Genomic DNA, 18,849 nt, shown 5'->3' with positions numbered 1-18,849 from the left:
TGGGTTTGCTCGTGGACTCCATAGACCTTCTCCTTCTTTGGCTGCAAAGAACATAATCAATCTGATTTGAGTATTGACCATCTTGTGATGTCCACATGTAGAGTCTTCTCTTGGGTTGTTGGAAGATGGTGTTTGCTATGACCAGTGTGTTTTATTTGCACAACTCTGTTAACCTTTGCCCTGCTTAATTTTGTACTCCAAAGCCAAACGTGCCTGTTACTCCAGGTATCTCTTGACTTCCTACTTAAAAAAATAATTTATCTATTTTAATTGGAGGATGATGACTTTACAATATTGTGGTGGTTTTTGCCATACACTGACATGAATCAGCCATGGTTGTACATTTGTCCACCGGTCCCAAACCACCCTCCCACTTCCCTCCCCATCCCATCCCTCTGGATTGTCCCAGCACATGAGCTTTGAGTACCCTGTTTCATGCATCAAACTTGAACTGGTCATCTATTTCACATATGGTAATATACATGTTTCAGTGCTATTCTGTCAATTCATCATACCCTCCCATGCTCCCACAGAGTCCAAAAGTCTGTTCTTTACATCTGTGTCACTTTTGCTTTTGTGTTTAGGGTTGGTGTTCAGTTCATTTCAGTTCAGTCGCTCCGTCATGTCCAACTCTTTGCAACCCAATGAACCGCAGCACACCAGGCCTCCCTGTCCATCACCAACTCCCAGAGTTTACTCAAACTCATGTCCATTGAGTCGTTGATGCCATCCAGCCATCTTATCCTCTGTCGTCCCCTTCTCCTCCTGCCCCCAATCCCTCCCAGCATCAGGGTCTTCTCCAGTGAGTCAGCTCTTCACATGAGGTGGCCAAAGTACTGGAGTTTCAGCTTCAGTATCAGTCCTTCCAATGAACACCCAGGACTGATCTCCTTTAGGATGGCCTGGTTGGATCTCCTTGCAGTCCAAGGGACTCTCAAAAGTCTTCTCCAACACCACAGTGTTGGAGCATCAATTTTTCGGTGCTCAGCTTTCTTCACAGTCCAACTCTCACATCCATACAGTACCACTGGAAAAACCATAGCCTTAACTAGACAGAACTTTGTTGGCAAAGGTTTGGTGTTACCATCTTTCTAAATTCCATATATATGCATATATACTGTATCATTGTTTTTCTTTCTGACTTACTTCACTCTGAATAACAGGCTCCAGTTTCATCCACTTCATTAGAACTGGATCAAATGTGTTCTTTTAAATAGCTGAGTAATATTCCATTGTGTATATGTGCTACAACTTTATTATCCATTCTTCTGCCTATGGACATCTAGGTTGCTTTCATGTCCTAGCTATTGTAAGGAGTGCTGCAATGAACATTGTGGTATGGACCTCTCTTTGAATTCTGGTTTCCTCGGTGTGTTTGCCCAGCAGTGAGATTGCTTAGTTCTATGGCAGTTCTATTTGCAGTTTTTAAGAAATGTCCACACTGTTCTCCATAATGGCTGTACTAGTTTGCATTCCCACCAACAGTGTAAGAAGGTTCTTTTCTCCATATCATCTCCAGCATTTATTGTTTGTAGACTTTCAGATGGCAGCCATTCTGACCAGGGTGAGATGGTCCCTCATTGTGGTTTTGATTTGCATATCTCTGATAGTGAGTGATGTTGAGCATCTTTTCATGTATTTGTTAGCCATCTGTATGCCTTTTTTTGGAGAAATGTCTGTTTAGTTCTTTGGCCCATTTTTTGATTGGGTCACTTATTTTTCTGGTATTGAGGTGCGTGAGCTGTTTGTATATTTAAGAGATTGATTCTTTGTCAGTTGTTTCAGTTGCTATTATTTTCTCCCATTCTGAAGGCTGTCTTTTCACCTTGCTCATAGTTTCTTTCATTGTGCAAAAGCTTTTACAATTAATTAGGTCCTGCTTGTTTATTTTTGCTTTTATTTCCATTACTGTGGAGGTGGGTCGTAGAGGATCTTGCTGTGATTTATGTCAGAGAGTATTCTGCCTATGTTTTCTTCTGGGAGTTTTACAGTTTCTGGTCTTCCATGTAGATCTTTAATCCATTTTGAGTTTACTTTTGTATATGGTCTTAGAAAGTGTTCTGGTTTCATTCTTTTACAGGTAGTTGAACAGTTTTCTCAGCACCACTTGTTAAAGAGATTTTCTTTTCTCCATTGTATATTTTTGCCTCCTTTGTCAAAGATAAGGGGTCCATAGGTGCAGGGATTCTTCTCTGGGCTTTCTGTTTTGTTCTGTTGATCTATATTTATCTCTTTGCACCAGTACCATACTGTCTTGATGACTGTAGCTTTGTAGTATAGTCTGATTGACTTCCTACTTTTGCATTTCAGTCCCCTATGATGAAAAGCACACCTTTTTTTGGTATTAGTTTTAGAAGGTCTTGTAAGTCCTCATAGAACCATTCAGCTTCAGCTTCTTTGGAATTAGTGGTTGGGGCATAGACATGGATTACTGTGATGTCGAATGGTTTGCCTTGGAGATGAACAGAAATCATTCTGTCCTTGAGATTGCATGCAAGAACTGCATTTTTGACTCTTTTGTAGACTATGAGGGCTACTGCATGTCTTCTAAGGGATTCTTGTCCACAGTAGTAGATATAATGATCGTCTGAGTTAAATTTGCCCGTTCCAGTCCATTTTAGTTCAGTGATTCCTAAAATGTCAGTGTTCACTCTTGCCATTTCCTATTTGACCACATCCAATTTACCGTGATCATAGACCTAACATTATAGGTTGCTATGCAATATTGTTCTTTCTGGCATCGGACTTTACTTCCATCACCAGTCACATTCACAACTGGGCATTGTTTTCACTTTTGCTCTGTCTATTCATTGTTTCTGAAGTTATTTCTCCACTCTTCTCCAGTAGCATATTGGGCACCTACCGACCTGGGGAGTTCATCTCTCAGTGTCACATCTTTTTGCCTTTTCATACCATTCATGGGGTTCTCAAGGCAAGAATACTGAAGTGGTTTCCATTCCCTTCTCCAGTGTACCATGTTTTGTCAGAACACTCCAACATGACCCGTTCAACTTGGGTGGCCCTACACCGCATGGCTCACAGTTTCATTGAGTTAGATAAGGCTGTAGTCCATGGGATCAGTTTGGTTAGTTTTCTCTGATTTTGTTTTTCATTCTGTCTGCCATCTTATGAATAAAGATAAGAGAGTTATGGTAGCTTCCTGATGGGAGACAATGACTGTGAGGGAAACTGGGCCTTGCTCTGATTGGTGGGGCCATCCTCAGTAATCTTAAATCCAATTTTCTGTTGATGGGGGAGGCTGTGTTCCCTCCCTATTGTTTGGCCTGAGGCCAAAGTGTTGACCCACGCTTCCACCAGAGGCTCCTGGATTCTCACGGGCAATTCTAACTCAGTCACATGTGGGGACACTGATCTTTTCTCCTGGCTCCTGCTGCACACAAGGTTTTGTTTGTGCCCTCCAAGAGTCTGTTTCCCCAGTCTGGTGGAAGTTCTGTAATCTAATCCCTCTGTCTTCCAAAGTCTAATTCCCTGGAGGTTCTCAGTCCCATTGCCAGATCCCCAGGTTGGGAAATCTGTTGTGGATCCTAGAATTTTCTTCACAGTGCGAGAATTTCTTTGGTATAATTGTTCTGCAGTTTGTGGGTCCTCTGCTCAGCGGCTCTGTGGTGGAGCTAATGGAAACGTCCTCCAAGAGAGCTTATGCCACATGCTATGTGCCCCAGGTTTGCTTCAGCCAGAGCCCCTTTCCATGCAGCGAGCCACTGCTGACCCGTGCTTATGCAGAAGACAGTCAGACATTCAAAGGCAGGTCTGGTCAGTCTCTGTGGTGCCTCTGGTTCCTGGTGCACACAAGGTTTTGTTTGAGTCTTCCAGGCGTCTCTTGCACGCATGGGGTTTGATTCTAAATGCGATTTTTCCCTTCCTACCATAATGTTGGGGCTTCTCCTTTGCCCTTGGACGTGGGGTATCTTTTTTTGGTGGGATCCACATTATCCTGTCAATGGTTGTTTAGCAGCGAGTTGCAATTTTGGAGTTCTCGCAGGACAAGATGATTGCACCTCCTTCTACCCCGACATCTTTCCCCTTATAGGTTATTACAAAGGGTTCAGTGTAGTTGCCTATGCTCTGCATTAGGTCCTTGTTGATTATCAATTTTACTTTCATTTTTTATTTTTTAATTTATTTTTTAATTGCAAGAAAACATGTTCAAATTTACTGGTTGTCAGGGAACGAAAATTAGACAAAACAAAGAGCTATCACTTTATACCCAGTATACTGGAAACAATTTAAAAAGTGTTGTCCATCCTAAAGGAGATCAGTCCTGGGTGTTCATTGGTAGGACTGATTTTTTTTTCAGTTTTATTTATTTATTTATTTACTTTGACATGAATCCACCATGGATGTACATGTGTTCCCCATCCTGAACCCCCTTCCCACCTCCCTCCCCATCCCATCCTTCTGGGTCATGCCAGTGCACCAGCCCCGAGCACCCTGTATCATGCACTGGTGATTCGTTTGACATATGATAATATACATGTTCCAATGCCATTCTCCCAAATCATCCCACCCTTGCCCTCTCCCACAGAGCCCAAAAGACTGTGCTATACATCTCTGTCTCTTTTGCTGTCTCACATACAGGGTTGTCGTTACCATCTTTCTAAATTCCATATATATGCATTGGTATACTGTACTGGTATTTTTCTTTCTGGCTTACTTCACTCTGTATAATGGGCTCGAGTTTCATCCACTTCACAAGAACTCATTCAAATGAATTCTTTTTAACAGTTGAGTAATACTCCATTGTGTATATATACCACACCTTTCTTATCCATTCGTCTGCTGATGGGCATCTAGGTTGTTTCCATGTCCTGGCTATTATAAACAGTGCTGTGATGAACATTGGGGTACATGTGTCTCTTTCAATTCTGGTTTCCTCAGTGTGTATGCCCAGCAGTGGGATTGCTGGGTCACATGGCAGTTCTATTTCCAGTTTTTAAGGAATCTCCACACTGTTCTACATAGTGGCTGTACTAGTTTGCATTCCCACCAACAGTTTAAGAGGGTTCCCTTTTCTCCACACCCTCTCCAGCATTTATTGCTTGTAGACTTTTCAATAGCAGCCATTCTGACTGGCGTGTAATGGTACCTCATTGTGGTTTTGATTTGCATTTCTCTGCTAATGAGTGATGCTGAGCTTCTTTTCATCTGTTTGTTAGTCATCTGGTTGTCTTCTTTGGGGAAATGTCTGTTTAGTTCTTTGGCCCATTTTTTGATTGGGTCGATTATTTTTCTGGAATTGAGCTGCAGGAGTTGCTTGTATATTTTTGAGATTAATCCTTTGTCTGTTGCTTCATTTGCTATTATTTTCTCCCGTTCTAAAGACTGTCTTTTCACCTTGCTTATAGTATCCTTTGTTGTGCAGTTTTTAATTTTAATTAGGCCCCATTTGTTTATTTTTGCTTTTATTTCCAATACTCTGGGAGGTGGGTAATAGAGGATCCTGCTGTGATTTATGTCGGAGAGTGTTTTGCCTATGTTCTCCTCTAGGAGTTTTATAGTTTCTGGTCTTACATTTAGATCTTTAATCCATTTTGAGTTTATTTTTGTGTATGGTATTAGAAAGTGTTCTGGTTCCATAGTTTTACAAGTGGTTGACCAGTTTTCCCAGCACCACTTGTTAAAGAGATTGTCTTTTCTCCATTGTATATTCTTGCCTCCTTTTTCAAAAATGAGGTACGTGGATTTATCTCTGGGTTTTCTATTTTGTTCCATTGATCTGTATTTCTGTCTTTGTGCCAGTACCATACTGTCTTGATGACTGTGGCTTTGTAGTAGAGCCTGAAGTCAGGCAGGTTTATCCCTCCAGTTCCATTCTTCTTTCTCAAGATTGCTTTGGCTATTCGAGGTTTTTTGTATTTCCATACAAATTGTGAAATTTTTTGTTCTAGGTTAGCTTGATAGGGATTGCATTGCATCTATAGATTGCTTTGGGTAGTATACTCATTTTCACTTATTGATTCTTCTGATCCATGAACATGGTATATTTCTCCATCTATTTCTGTCCTCTTTGATTTCTTTCACCAGTGTTTTATAGTTTTCTATATATAGGTCTTTTGTTTCTTTAAGTTGATTTATTCCTAAGTATTTTATTCTTTTCATTGCAATTGTGAATGGAAATGTTTCCTTAATTTCTCTTTCTGTTTTCTCATTGTTAGTGTATAGGAATGCAAGGGATTTCTGTGTCTTGATTTTATATCCTGCAACTTTACTATATTCATTGATTAGCTCTAATAATTTTCTGGTGGAGTCTTTAGGGTGTTCTATGTAGAGGATCATGTCATTTGCAAACAGTAAGAGTTTTACTTCTTCTTTTCCAATCTGGATTCCTTTTATTTCTTTTTCTACTCTGATTACTGTGGCCCAAACTCCCAAAACTATGTTGAATAGTGGTGATGAGAGTGGGCACCCTTGTCTCGTTCCTGACTTTAAGGGAAATGCTTTCAATTTTTTTACCATTGAGGATAATGTTTGCTGTGGGTTTGTCATATATAGCTTTTATTATGTTGAGGCATGTTGCTTCTATTCCTGCTTTCTGGAGGGTTTTTATCATAAATGGATGCTGAATTTTGTCAAAGGCTTTCTCTGCATATATTGAGATAATCATATGGTTTTTATCTTTCAATTTGTTAATATGGTGTATTTCATTGATTGATTTGCAGATATTGAAGAATCCTTGCATCCCTGGGATAAAGCCCACTTGGTCATAACGTATGATCTTTGTAATATGTTGTTGGATTCTGTTTGCTAGAATTTTGTTAAGGATTTTTATATCTATTTTCACCAGTGATATTGGCCTGTAGTTTTCTGTTTTTGTAGCATCTTTGTCAGGTTTTGGTATTAGGCTGATGGTGGCCTCGTAGAATGAGTTTGGAAGTTTACCTTCTTCTGTAATTTTCTAGAATAGTTTGAGTAGTATAGATGTTAGCTCTTCTCTAACTTTTTGGTAGAATTCAGCTCTGAAACCATCTGGCCCTGGGCTTTTGTTTGTTGGAAGATTTCTGATTAGTTTCAACTTCTGTGCTTGTGATGGGTCTGTTAAGATTTTCTATTTCTTCATGGTTCAGTTTTGGAAAGTTTTACTTTTCTAAGAATTTGTCCATTTCTTCCAAGTTGTCCATTTTATTTGCATATAGTTGCTGATAATAGTCTCTTATGATCCTTTGTATTTCTGTGTTGTCTCTTGTGATCTTTCCATTTTCATTTGTAATTTTGTTGATTTGATTCTTCTCCCTTTGTTTCTTGATGAGTCTAGCTAATGGTTTGTCAATTTTCTTTATCTTCGCATAGAATCAGCTTTTAGCTTTGTTGATTTTTGCTATAGTCTTTTTTTTTCTTTTGCATTTATTTCTGCCCTAATTTTTAAGATTTCTTTCCTTCTACTAACCCTGGGGTTCTTCATTTCTTTCTTTTCTAGTTGCTTTAGGTGTAGAGTTAGGTTATTTTTTTTTACTTTTTTCTTGTTTCTTGAGGTAAGCCTGTATTGCTATGAACCTTCCCCGTAGCACTGCTTTTACAGTGTCCCATAGGTTTTGGGTTGTTGTGTTTTCACTTTCATCCATTTATATACATATTTTGATTTCTTTTTTGATTTCTTCTGTGATTTTTTGTTATTTAGCAGCGTTTTGTTCAGCCTCCATATGTTGGAATTTTTTTAACATTTTTTCTCCTTTAATTGAAATCTAATCTCACTGCATTGTGGTCAGAAAAGATGCTTGGGATGATTTCAGTTTTTTTTAGTTTACCAAGGCTAGATTTATGACCCAGGATGTGATCTATCCTGGAGAAGGTTCCGTGTGCACTTAAGAAAAAGTTGAAATTCATTGTTTTGAGGTGAAATTTCCTATAGATATCAATTAAGTCTAACTGGTCTATTGTATCATTTAAAGTTTGTGTTTCATTGTTAATTTTCTGTTTAGTTGATCTATCCATAGGTGTGAGTGGGGTATTAAAGTCTCCCACTATTATTGTGTTATTGCTAATTTCCCCTTTCATACTTGTTAGCATTTGTCTTACATATTGTGGTGCTCCTATGTTGGGTGCATATATATTTATAATTGTTATATCTTCTTCTTAGAATGATCCTTTGATCATTATGTAGTATCTAAAGATGGGCACTACTTTCATTTTTTAAAGTGTTGATTTTACTTCTTTATTTCACTTATCTATTTTTGGCTGTACTGTCTTTGTTGTTGTGCCCAGGTTTTCTCTATTTTCAGCAAGTGGGGACTACTCTTCTTTGTAGTGTGAGGGCTTCTCATGGTGGTGTGTGTGCTTTTTGTGGAGCACAGGCTCAGGATGTGTGGGCTTCTATAGTTACAGCACATGGGCTCAGCAGTTGTGGCTCCCAGGCTTCAAGCACAGGCTCAGTAGTTGAATGAGAAACCCCTCACACTGCAACAGGAGAAGCCCACAGTCTCCTCAACTAGAGGAATGTCCATGCAGCAACTAAGACCCAGCACAGCCAAAAATAGACAATAAACAAACAGAATTATGAAATAACAACAGCAATAAAACTCCACAAAAAGCAGAGCTGGTATCAGGTAGCCTGGTAACTAGGTCTGTTTGTCTCTGGTTCATTGCACTGCTGCTTTCTTTATGAAATCCAAAAAGAAGGAAAACTACAAAGGGTGGCCTACAAGGGTAGGAAAACTACAAGGGTGGGAAAGGCAAGCACCATGGTGTAAGTAGCATGAGGTTAAAGGAGAATAAGTGCAGGGTGTTGGTCAAGTAGAATTAGGGGGCAGAAAAGCAAACTTAGTTAAAGAGTACAAATTAGGAGCAGTAAGGAAAATCTAGGAGGGATCTGGCCTGCTCACTGTTCTCTTTATCTTCTTTGCTCTCAGGAAAGAAAATAAAATCATTTCTCTTTTTTCATTTTCACTGCCACCCTGGGCTTGTGGCCCCCTCCCTCCCATCCCTGCCTCCGCCTTTAAGAGGCTTCCCCTCTGTGTCCTCTTTCATCTCTTCGAAGGACTCCGTCAGTTGGATTGAAGGTCACCCTAACCCTACATGAGCTTACATTGAGATCCTTAACTACATCTACAAAGAACTTTTGTCCAGATATGGCCCTGTTCTGGGGGGACACATCTTTGTTGGCCATCATTCACCCCATTCTCTCTGTATAAAATAACCCTCATTTTAGGAGATCACCACAGGCCCATATAGACAGGCACAGACAGCGGCCACACAGGTGGGGTCTGGAGAGAATGAGGTCTTTGGAGTCCCCTGGAACGGATGAAGGCCTGGCTTCATCAGGTGAGGGGAATCACAGGGAGTAGAGGGGCATGGTCTTGTTCAGACTTCAAAAAGACCACGTTGCAGTGGGATGTGAGATGCACCGTGGGGGCAGGGAGCTTCATGAGGGCCTGATGGAGGGGTTAGGCTTGGGCCAGGGCCTTGGGTATAGAGTGGACTTAGTGTGGGAGTTGGCCATGTGCCCTGGAGGAGGAGCTGACAGTCACTGGGACACAAGGAACTAGGAACCTGGGAGGCCTCCGTGTTCCTGAACCTGAAGAGGAAATGTTAAAATTTTACATCACCTCCTGCTCCTACTGCCTCTGTAACTCAGCTTGCTTCTTGCAAAGTCTGGATCACCTAGGTCACATAGTCTCAGAAAGTGAGGATTTACAATACTCGGAGCTGGTGCTTGTCTCCCTCGCCCTTGTCCTGGCCCCTGCAAACCTGCTTAATCATGCCTGTCCATGATAATGCAGAGCCCGCGTCCGTGACACTCCCCTCACCCCTAGGGGAACTCCCCACTCTGCTGGAGCACTTCCAGTGGCTGTGGGTTGCCACTGATAGGACTCTGGTCTCCTCAGGACCCACTGGGGCTTCAGCTTAGGGACAGTGTGAGGTACAGCTCAGGCTGACAGGAGATGGGTCACCACAGGACCCACGTGGTTTCAGCTTTGGGACATTGTGGGGTTCAGTTCAGGGAGACAAGAGTCTAGTCTCCTCAGGACCTGCTGGTGCTTCAGCTTTGGGACTTTGTGGGGTTCAGTTCAGGGAGACAGGCAGTCTGGTCTCCTCAGGACCTGCTCAGGTTTTGGCTTTGGAACACTGTGGGGTTCACTTCAGGGAGACAGGAGTCTGGTTTCCTCAGGACCTGCTGGTTCTTCAGCTTTGGATCTTTGTGGGGTTCAGTTCAGGTTGAGGGGTTCTAGCCACTGAGGACGCATTGCAGCTTTGGCTTTGGGACATTGTGGGGTTCAGTTCAATCTGATGGGAGAAGGGTCTCCTCAGAACCCACTGGGGTTTCAGCCTTGATACATTTTGGGGTTCAATCCATGGTGATGGGAGTCTGGCCACTCAGGACCTATTATGTCTTTGTCTTTGGGACATTGTGGGGTTAGCTCAGGCTGATGGGAGTCTGGTCTCCTCAGGACCTGCTGGTGCTTCAGCTCTGGGACTTTGTGGGGTTCAGTTCTAGCTGACAGGAGTCTGGTCTTTTCAGGACCCACTGGGATTTCAGCTTTGGGACATTGTGGGGTTCAGTTCAGGGAGACAGGAGTCTGGCCACTGAGGACCCACCGGGGCTTAGACTTTGGAACATTGCGGTGTTCAGTTCAAGCTGACAGGAGTCTGCTCTTCTCCAGACCCACTGGGGTTTCAGCTTTGATGCATTTGGGGGTTCAATCCAGGGTGATGGGAGTCTGGTCTCCTCAGGACCTGCTCGTGTTTCAGCTTTAAGATTTTCTGGGGTTCAGTTCAGGCTGACAGGAGTCTGGTCTTTTCAGGACCTAATGGGGTTTCAGCTTTGGGACCTTGTGGGGTTCAGTTCAGAGAGATGGGAGTCTGGCCATGGAGGGCCCACTGGAGCTTTAGCATTGGTATATCGTGGGGTTCAGTTCAAGCTGATAGGAGTTTGATCTTCTCAGGATCCACTGGGGTTTCAGCTTTGATACATTTTGGGGTTCAATCCAGGATGATGGGAGTCTGGCCCCTCAGGACCCATTATGGCTTTGGGACATTGTGGGCTTCAGTTCAGGCTGACAGGAGCCTGGTTTCCTCAGGACCTGCTGGGGCTTCATCTTTGGTACATTGTGGGGTTCCGTCGAGTCTGACAGGAGTCTGATTTCCTCGGGACCTGAGGTGGTGCCACTGAAGGAAAAGGTGAGGAAAATTGGGAAGAAGCTTTCTGTGTGTGGCTGTTGCTGACTGTCTGTCTTCAGAGGACCCAGGACTATTAGGGCTTGATGTGTAAAGTTGTGGTTTTTTTTTTTTTTTCAGTTTTTGTCTGTGGTATAGAATGATATCCAGTGTTGTTCTTGGTGTGTGGTATCCATTTTTCCCAGCAGTTTATTGAGGGGACTGCCCTTTCCTGGGTGTATGTTCTTGACTCCTTTCTTGTGAGTTAACTAACCACATGCCTTGCCTATAGATTTATTTCTGAGCTCTCTGGTCTTTTTGCCTGTTTCTGAGCCAATTCCACACATCCTGTGGTACCTTTAGGTGCGTAATGTGGATTGAAGTCAAGGAGGGAGATAATGCCAGCCTGTTCCCCTTTCTCAGGATCACTTGGGCTTTTCTGAGTCCTTTGTGACTCCACACACATGTTAAGATTGCGTTTGTTTATGTGAAAAATGTCACTGAAATGTTGGTAGTGATCGCATGAATGTGTACATTGCTTTGGTTAGAATGGACATCTTAAAGAAATTTTCACCCATTAGCTGGGGATATATCTTTGTGTTGTTCAGTTGCATTGATCAGTGTCTTGCAGTTTTTACCTTGTAGGTCTTTGAAGTCCTTGGTTGACTTCCTAGTTTTGCTCGGAGATGCAATTTTAAGTGGGATTATTTTCTTGATTTTCTGAACAAAGTCTTTCAGAATAGATCTCCTTAATTTTACAAAGTCCACAATATTTTTATTTTATGGACTGACAGGTTGTGTGTTAAAACTCAAAGCTCATAATACGCAGGACAAACCCAAGGTCATGTAGATTTTCTGTGTTTCAGTTCAGTCACTCAGTCATATCCAACTCTATGCAACACCATGGAGTGAAGCATGCCATATCTCCCTGTCCATCACCAACTCTCAGAGCTTGCTCAAACTCATGTCCATCTGGTCAGTGATGCCATCCCACCATCTCATCCTCTGTCATCCCCTTCTCCTCCCTCCTTCAATCTTTCCCAGCATCGAAGTCTTTTCAAATGAGTCAGTTCCTCACATCAGGTGGCCAGAGTATTGGAGTTTCAGCTTCAGCATCAGTCTTTCTAAAGAATCTTCAGGACTGATTTCCTTTAGGATGGACTGGTTGGATCTCCTTGCAGCCCAAGGGACTCTCAAGAGTCTTCTCCAACAACACAGTTCAAAAGCATCAACTGGTGTAAGGCTTTGGTGCAGTCAATAAAGCAGAAGTAGATATTTTTCTGGAACTCGCTTGCTTTTTTGATGATCCAACAGATGTTGGCAATTTTGTCTCTGGTTCCTATGCCTTTTCTACATCCATCTTAAACATCTGGACGTTCATGGTTCATGTACTGTTGAAGCCTGGCTTAGAGAATTTTGAGCATCATTTTGCTAGCATATGAGATAAGTGCAATTGTGCGATAGTTTAAACATTCTTTGGCATTGTCCTTTGGGATTGGAATGAAAACTGACAATCTTTTCTAGTCCTGTGGCCATGGCTGAGTTTTCCAAATTTGCTGGCATATAGAGTGTAGCACCTTAACAGCATCATCTTTTAGGATTTGAAATAGCTTAACTGGAATTGCATCACCTCCACTAGCTTTGTTTGTAGTGATGCTTCCTAAGGTCCCTTTGGCTGCACATTCCAGGATGTCTGGCTCTAGGTGAGTGATCATACCATCGTGGTTATCTGGGTCATAAAAATCTTTTTTGGTATAGTTCTCCTGTGTATTGTTGCCTCCTCTTCTTAATATCTTATGCTTCTTTTAGGTCCATACTATTTCTGTCCTTTATTGTGCCCATCTTTGCATGAAATGTTCCCTTGGTATCTCTAATTTTCTTGAAGAGATCTCTAGTCTTTCCCATTCTATTGTTTTCCTCTATTTCTTTGCACTGATCACTGAGGAAGGCTTTCTTATCTCTCCTTGTTATTCTTTGGAACTCTGCATTCAAATGGGTATTTTTTTCCTTTCTCCTTTGCCTTTAGCTTCTCTGCTTTCCTCAGCTGTTTGTTAGACCTCCTCAGACAAACATTTTGCCTTTTTGCATTTCTTCTTCTTGGGAGTGGTCTTGATCATTGCCTCCTGAACAATGTCACGAATCTCCATTCATAGTTCTTCAGGCGCTCTGTCTATCAGATCTAATCCCTTGAATCTAGTTCTTACTTTCACTGGATAATCATAAGGGATTTGATGTAGGTCATACCTGAATGGAGTAGTGATTTTCCCTACTTTCTTCAATTTAAGTCTGGATTTTGCAGTAAGGAGTTCATGATCTGGCCTCCAGTCAGCTCCAATTCTTGTTTTTCCTGACTGTAAAGAGCTTCTCCATCTTCGGCTGCAAAGAATAAAATCAATCTGTTTTCAGTATTGACCATCTGGTCATGTCCATATGTAGAGTCTTCTCTTCTGTTGTTGGAAGAGGATGCTTGCTATGACCAGTACGTTCTCTTGGCAAAACTCTGTTAGCCTTTGCCCTGATTCATTTGGTTCTCCAAGGCCAAGTTTGCCTGTTACTCTAGGTATCTCTTGACTTTTTCATTCCAAGACTGATCCAAGAAACTGCCCAAGACTTTGCTTTAAATGCTGTCATCAACTAAGAATGAAAGGAGGAGGTTAGGGAATGGAAGAAGCCATTTAAGGGAGATTATTAGGTAAAGCACAGTAAATAAGTGTATGGTGGTTTTGAAGATTAACATTCAGGTCCATTCCTTAGACAAGCTTTCTTGATATTTTGTCATCATCCAATTCCTAACTCAGAGAGGGACACACCCTTACAGATGGAGATATCATTAATAAATGTAAATCTGCTTCATAAAATGGCATTTCTACTTGGTTTTCCAAGATTCTCCTGGTGCTGCTGTTTTTTTTTAATTAATCAGTCCAAAATGATTCTTTTGTCAAATGGGCATATTTTGGGTGTCCTGTTTTGTGCTCCCCTTGACATGTTTGTGTCCTAATTTACTTATGAATGTATCTGTGGAAGGACATCCTAATATCTTTAAGTTTTTAACTATTATGAATAGAGTTCCTGTACTTTACTTGAGGCTATTTGCTTCACAGTTTTGAAAAGCAGTTGTCTAAATACAAGAGGTACACTTCTTGGATCCTAAGATGAGACTGTTTAGATTTGGAGAATAGTGCCAAACTGTCTTCCAAAGTTGACTGTTCATGCATTCCACCAGCTTCTTGAGTGACCTCTTGTGTGCTTGTTTACTCTCTCTTTATCTTCTTTGGCCAGGTGTGTATTTCAATCTTTACCAAATTTTAATGAGGTCGTTTGGTATAATTTGAGTCAGATCCCTTTTCAGATGTGTGTTTTAGAAATGGCACTAGTGGTAAAGAACCCACTTGCAAAGGCAGGAGACATAGGAGATGTGGGTTTGACCCCTGGGCTCGGATGATCTCCTAGAGGAAGGTGTGGCAACCCACTCCAGTATTCTTATCTGGGGAATCCCATGGACAGAGGAGCCTGGAAGGCTACAGCCCATAGGGTCACAAAGAGTAGGACATGACTGAAGCAACTGAGCATGCATGCAGTATGTGCATTGTCTTTTGGTTTTCTGAATAAGGTCTTTCATAGAGTAGAAATTTTTAATTTTGTTAAGTCCACATTATTTTTTTCTTTTGTTGATAGACTTTGTTTATTAAAAGTTATTTTTTTAATTTATTTTTAGTTTTGGCTCCATTGTGTCTTTGTTGTGCATAGGCTTTGCTTAGTTGTGGTGGTGGGGCTACTCCTAGTTACAGTATGTGGGCTTTTTTTGGAAGTGGCCTCTCTTGCTGTGGAGCACGGGCTTCTAGGCTCTTGGGCCCAGTAGAAAATATTTTTAAAATATTTCTCTTGATGCATGAGTATAGGATATTTTTCTTTTCTGTTTTCAATTTCTTTATTGACGCCCTATAGTTTTCTGATTATAGGTCTTTTATGTCTTCGGTTAAATTTATTCCTATATAGTTTTTTTTTCTTGAGTTGTGATTGGAATTGTTTTCCTTATTCTTTTTGATGCTTTGTTATTCATGTATAGAAACAAAATTGATTTGTGTGTATTCCACTTTTTGCAACTGCTGAATTTATCTTTCAACATATTTTTGAAGTAATGTAAAAGATTGTGAAGCTAAAACCTCACTGTCTCACTGTTTCTCCTGCAATCCAGATCATCCACAGGACCCATGACTTAGTGGCTACTAACACCCTCTTCCCACAATGCTTTTTAATAGTAATATCATATGGGCTCCTACAAGGGAAATAAGTGTCAAAACTTTGGTTGCACTTGGTCTGGTAAGTCTTGGCCTGTATAACAAAGTTTGATGCCTGTCTTATCTGATTTCTTGAATGGTATTATCATGGTTGTTTTGAAAAGTAACTCACTTTCCACTAATTTAAAATGTACGGAAAGCTTTTAATAATGGCAAAAAGTACTCATATTTGCCAATTCACACAAAATGTTCAGTGTGTTTTAACCAAAACAGTGACACTCTCCTGAGGAAATGACACCTAGCCCTCCCTGTGAGGAAATCATGAATTCTGTGTTATAATTTAGTACGCAGGCCCACTTCCACTTTCACCTGCTGTCCCAACTGTGTGAAGATATATTTTTCCATCCTGATCCAGTGTCTTTTCCTGGAACCATTACTGTGTTTTCCCCTCATTTGGACAGCTTTGACGGATTTAAAGCAGACAAAATGAGTATGGGATCTGGGTGGCCTTTTATGGTATGGCCTTTCTCACTAAGGATGTTTTTAATATTCACTTATGTTATAACAGTTATGGCCACTACACTTTTTTCTCATTGTCATTCAAAATACAATTCAAAATACAAAACATGGCATTAACCATTTAATTCATTTAAGTATACAGTTTTATGATATTAATTACTTTCACATAGTCGCACAAATAAGTTAAATAATGTGTGTACCTCATGCATGCATTTGAGATACTCACATACACACACACACACACCACAGTCACACACACACGTCTTCATCCATTCACCAGTTTTTGGACAGGTAGGTTGCTTTCACATCTTTGCTGTTGTGAATAGTGCTGCTATGAACATAGTGGTGAATGTATCTTTTTGAATTATAGCTTCGTGTGGATATATGCCCAGGAGTGGGATTGCTCATTCATATGGCAACACTCTTTTGTTTTTTGAGGATCCTCCATACTGTTTTCCACAATGAGTGCACCAATTCCCTCCAACAGTGTAGGAGATTTCGTTTTCTCCACCCCTTCACCAGCATTTGTTATTTGTAGACATTTTATTGATGTCATTCTGATGACTATGAGGTGATAGCTCATTGTGGTTTTGATTTGCATTGCTCTGATAATTAGCAGTGTGGAGTGTCTTTTCATGTGCCTGTTGATTATCTGTATGTCTTCTTTGGAGAAATGTCTATTTAGACCTGCCCATTTTTTTTTTTTTTTTTGAGATGTGTAAGCTGTTTGTATATTTTGGAAATTAGACCTTTTTGGTGGCATAACTTGCAAATATTTTTCCTCAGTAATTAGCACAGGTGCTGGGACAACCAGATCCCACATGCAAATGAACAAAGTTGGACCCCTACTTCCCTTGATATACAAAATCAACTCAAAATGGATCAAAGGCCTAGATATAAGAACCAAAATTATACACCCTGAAGAAGAAAGCATGAGAGAAAAACTTCATGACCTTGGATTTGATCATGATTTCTTTGATGTGCTACTAAAAGCACAAACAAAAAAAGACAAAAGAGGTGAATTGGTTGTGTACAAAAGGAGTAAGGAAAGAGATCCACCATCTAAAATAGCACAACATGTTTGCAGATAATGTAGCTGATGAAGGTCTGTAGCCTACCAGCCAAACCCCCTGCTGGTCCAGTCGGGTGCCCATGCAGCCTCTCCCGTCGCAGGTGATAAGGGGGTTTCAGGCCCCAGAACACCCTTGAGCTGGACACTGGTCATCTTCAGAACCCTCAAGGAGTGAGTGCTGGATGATTTTGAGCCCGGTTCCTTCTCATCACTGTCCTCAAAGACTGGAGGCTTCAACGTGTCTCCAGAAGAACACAGAGTCTTTGCAAGTCTTTGAGAACCAAGAGACCATCCTTCACTTTCTTGAAAATTGCATCTTACTTCATCGCAGGGACCTTTTCCAGTGTGGCTCCTGTGGTGTTCTCCTACCTTGTTTATTTCTCTGAAAGTTGCCAGGGCAGTTTGGGTGTCTCCAGTCCCCACACCAGGTGACAAGGCCAATGGGGCCAGGTCCTGGTGGTCCTTCCTTTCACTGGATACCAACTCAGACTCTCAGGTTGAGATTGAACATGGATGCCCCTGCTTCTCCATCAAGAATTCTCATCTCCTCACCTCCTCTTTTCCTCTTGCTTTTCAGTCTCAGTTTTATCTGATAGTCACCACTCACAGTTCCTGCAGAGCCCAGAGATTTCTCCTAAGGAAAGGTTTTGTAAGAATCAGAGGGATAAATAAAGAATGCAGATAATTCCTACTTCATGCTGATGCCTAGAGGGTGATGAGAGTGAGTGTTTTCTCATGAGAATTGTAAAATCCTCCAAGTAATAGATCACTGGAGGGCATCCTGTGTCTTCCTGCTCATTCTAATAATATTGTTCCTCAATTTTAATTCAGTAAAAATTTATCTTATAAATATGCCAAGGGGGAGATCCATTTAAAAATGTTACTGAAGTAACTCTGAGGGTTTTACAACAAACAGGGACACAAAACCTGAGGTCAGACACTGGCTGAGAGACTACCACCCTGAGCCACTGTCCTTTGGAGGGTGGATGGCCATGATCATCCTCCTGTAGTTAAGCCTCCTCAAGCACATCCTATGTGGGACCACTGCATCACAGAATCTTAGATTGCTCAATGGCAGGCAGCAGGCAAGAGATGAGGAAAACAGAAAGTTGCCCAGCACCCTGGGACAACTCCTGGGCAAGGACTTAGTAAGGGTCAGTGTCAGGTCATTATTTTGTGCCAGCATCAGGGCCTTAGAGATAACTTAGGGGCCTTAGCAAGAGTCAGTTCAGGCTGTTCATTAGGGACACTTCAGAGACGTTCTTAGGGACATATTCAGGGTCTTGGTTATGGACAGGATCAGAGGGATATTTAGTGACAACATAGACTATTAGGGATAGCATCACAGCCAAAGCTAAGGACAGTGTCAAGTCTTCACTTAAGGTTGTTCCTTAGGGATATCTCAGGGCTTTCAATAGGACCAGTGGCAGGGCTGTAATTAGAACCAGTGGCAGGGCATTAGTTAGTGACAAAATCAGGGTGCTACATAGGGAAAAAGTCAGGTGATTATTGCTGACAATGTCAGGGCCTTAGTGAAGAGGAGGTTCTTGGCCTTATGAAGGAACAAGGTCAGGGAAATAGGACCATTGTCAGGTCATGAGTTAGGGCCACAATTAGGGTGTTATATAAGTAAAGAGTTAGGTTATTAATGACAGTGTCTGGGCCTTAGGTAGAGTCATCATCAAGACCTTAGGAAAAGCTTCAGTTCAGTTCAGCGGCTCAGTCGTGTCCAACACTTTGCGACCCCATGGACTGAAGCACACCAGGCTCCCCTGTCCAACACCAACACCCAGAGCTTGCTCAAACTCAGGTCCATCAAGTCAGTGATGCAATCCAACCATCTCATACCCTGTCGTCCCATGCTCCTCCTGCCTTGAATCTTTCCCAGAATCAGGGTCTTTTTGAATGAGT

The sequence above is a fragment of the Dama dama genome, chromosome X (assembly GCF_033118175.1).
Source record: "Dama dama isolate Ldn47 chromosome X, ASM3311817v1, whole genome shotgun sequence".
NCBI lineage: Eukaryota > Metazoa > Chordata > Mammalia > Artiodactyla > Cervidae > Dama > Dama dama.
Note: the sequence above shows the minus strand (reverse complement) of the source record.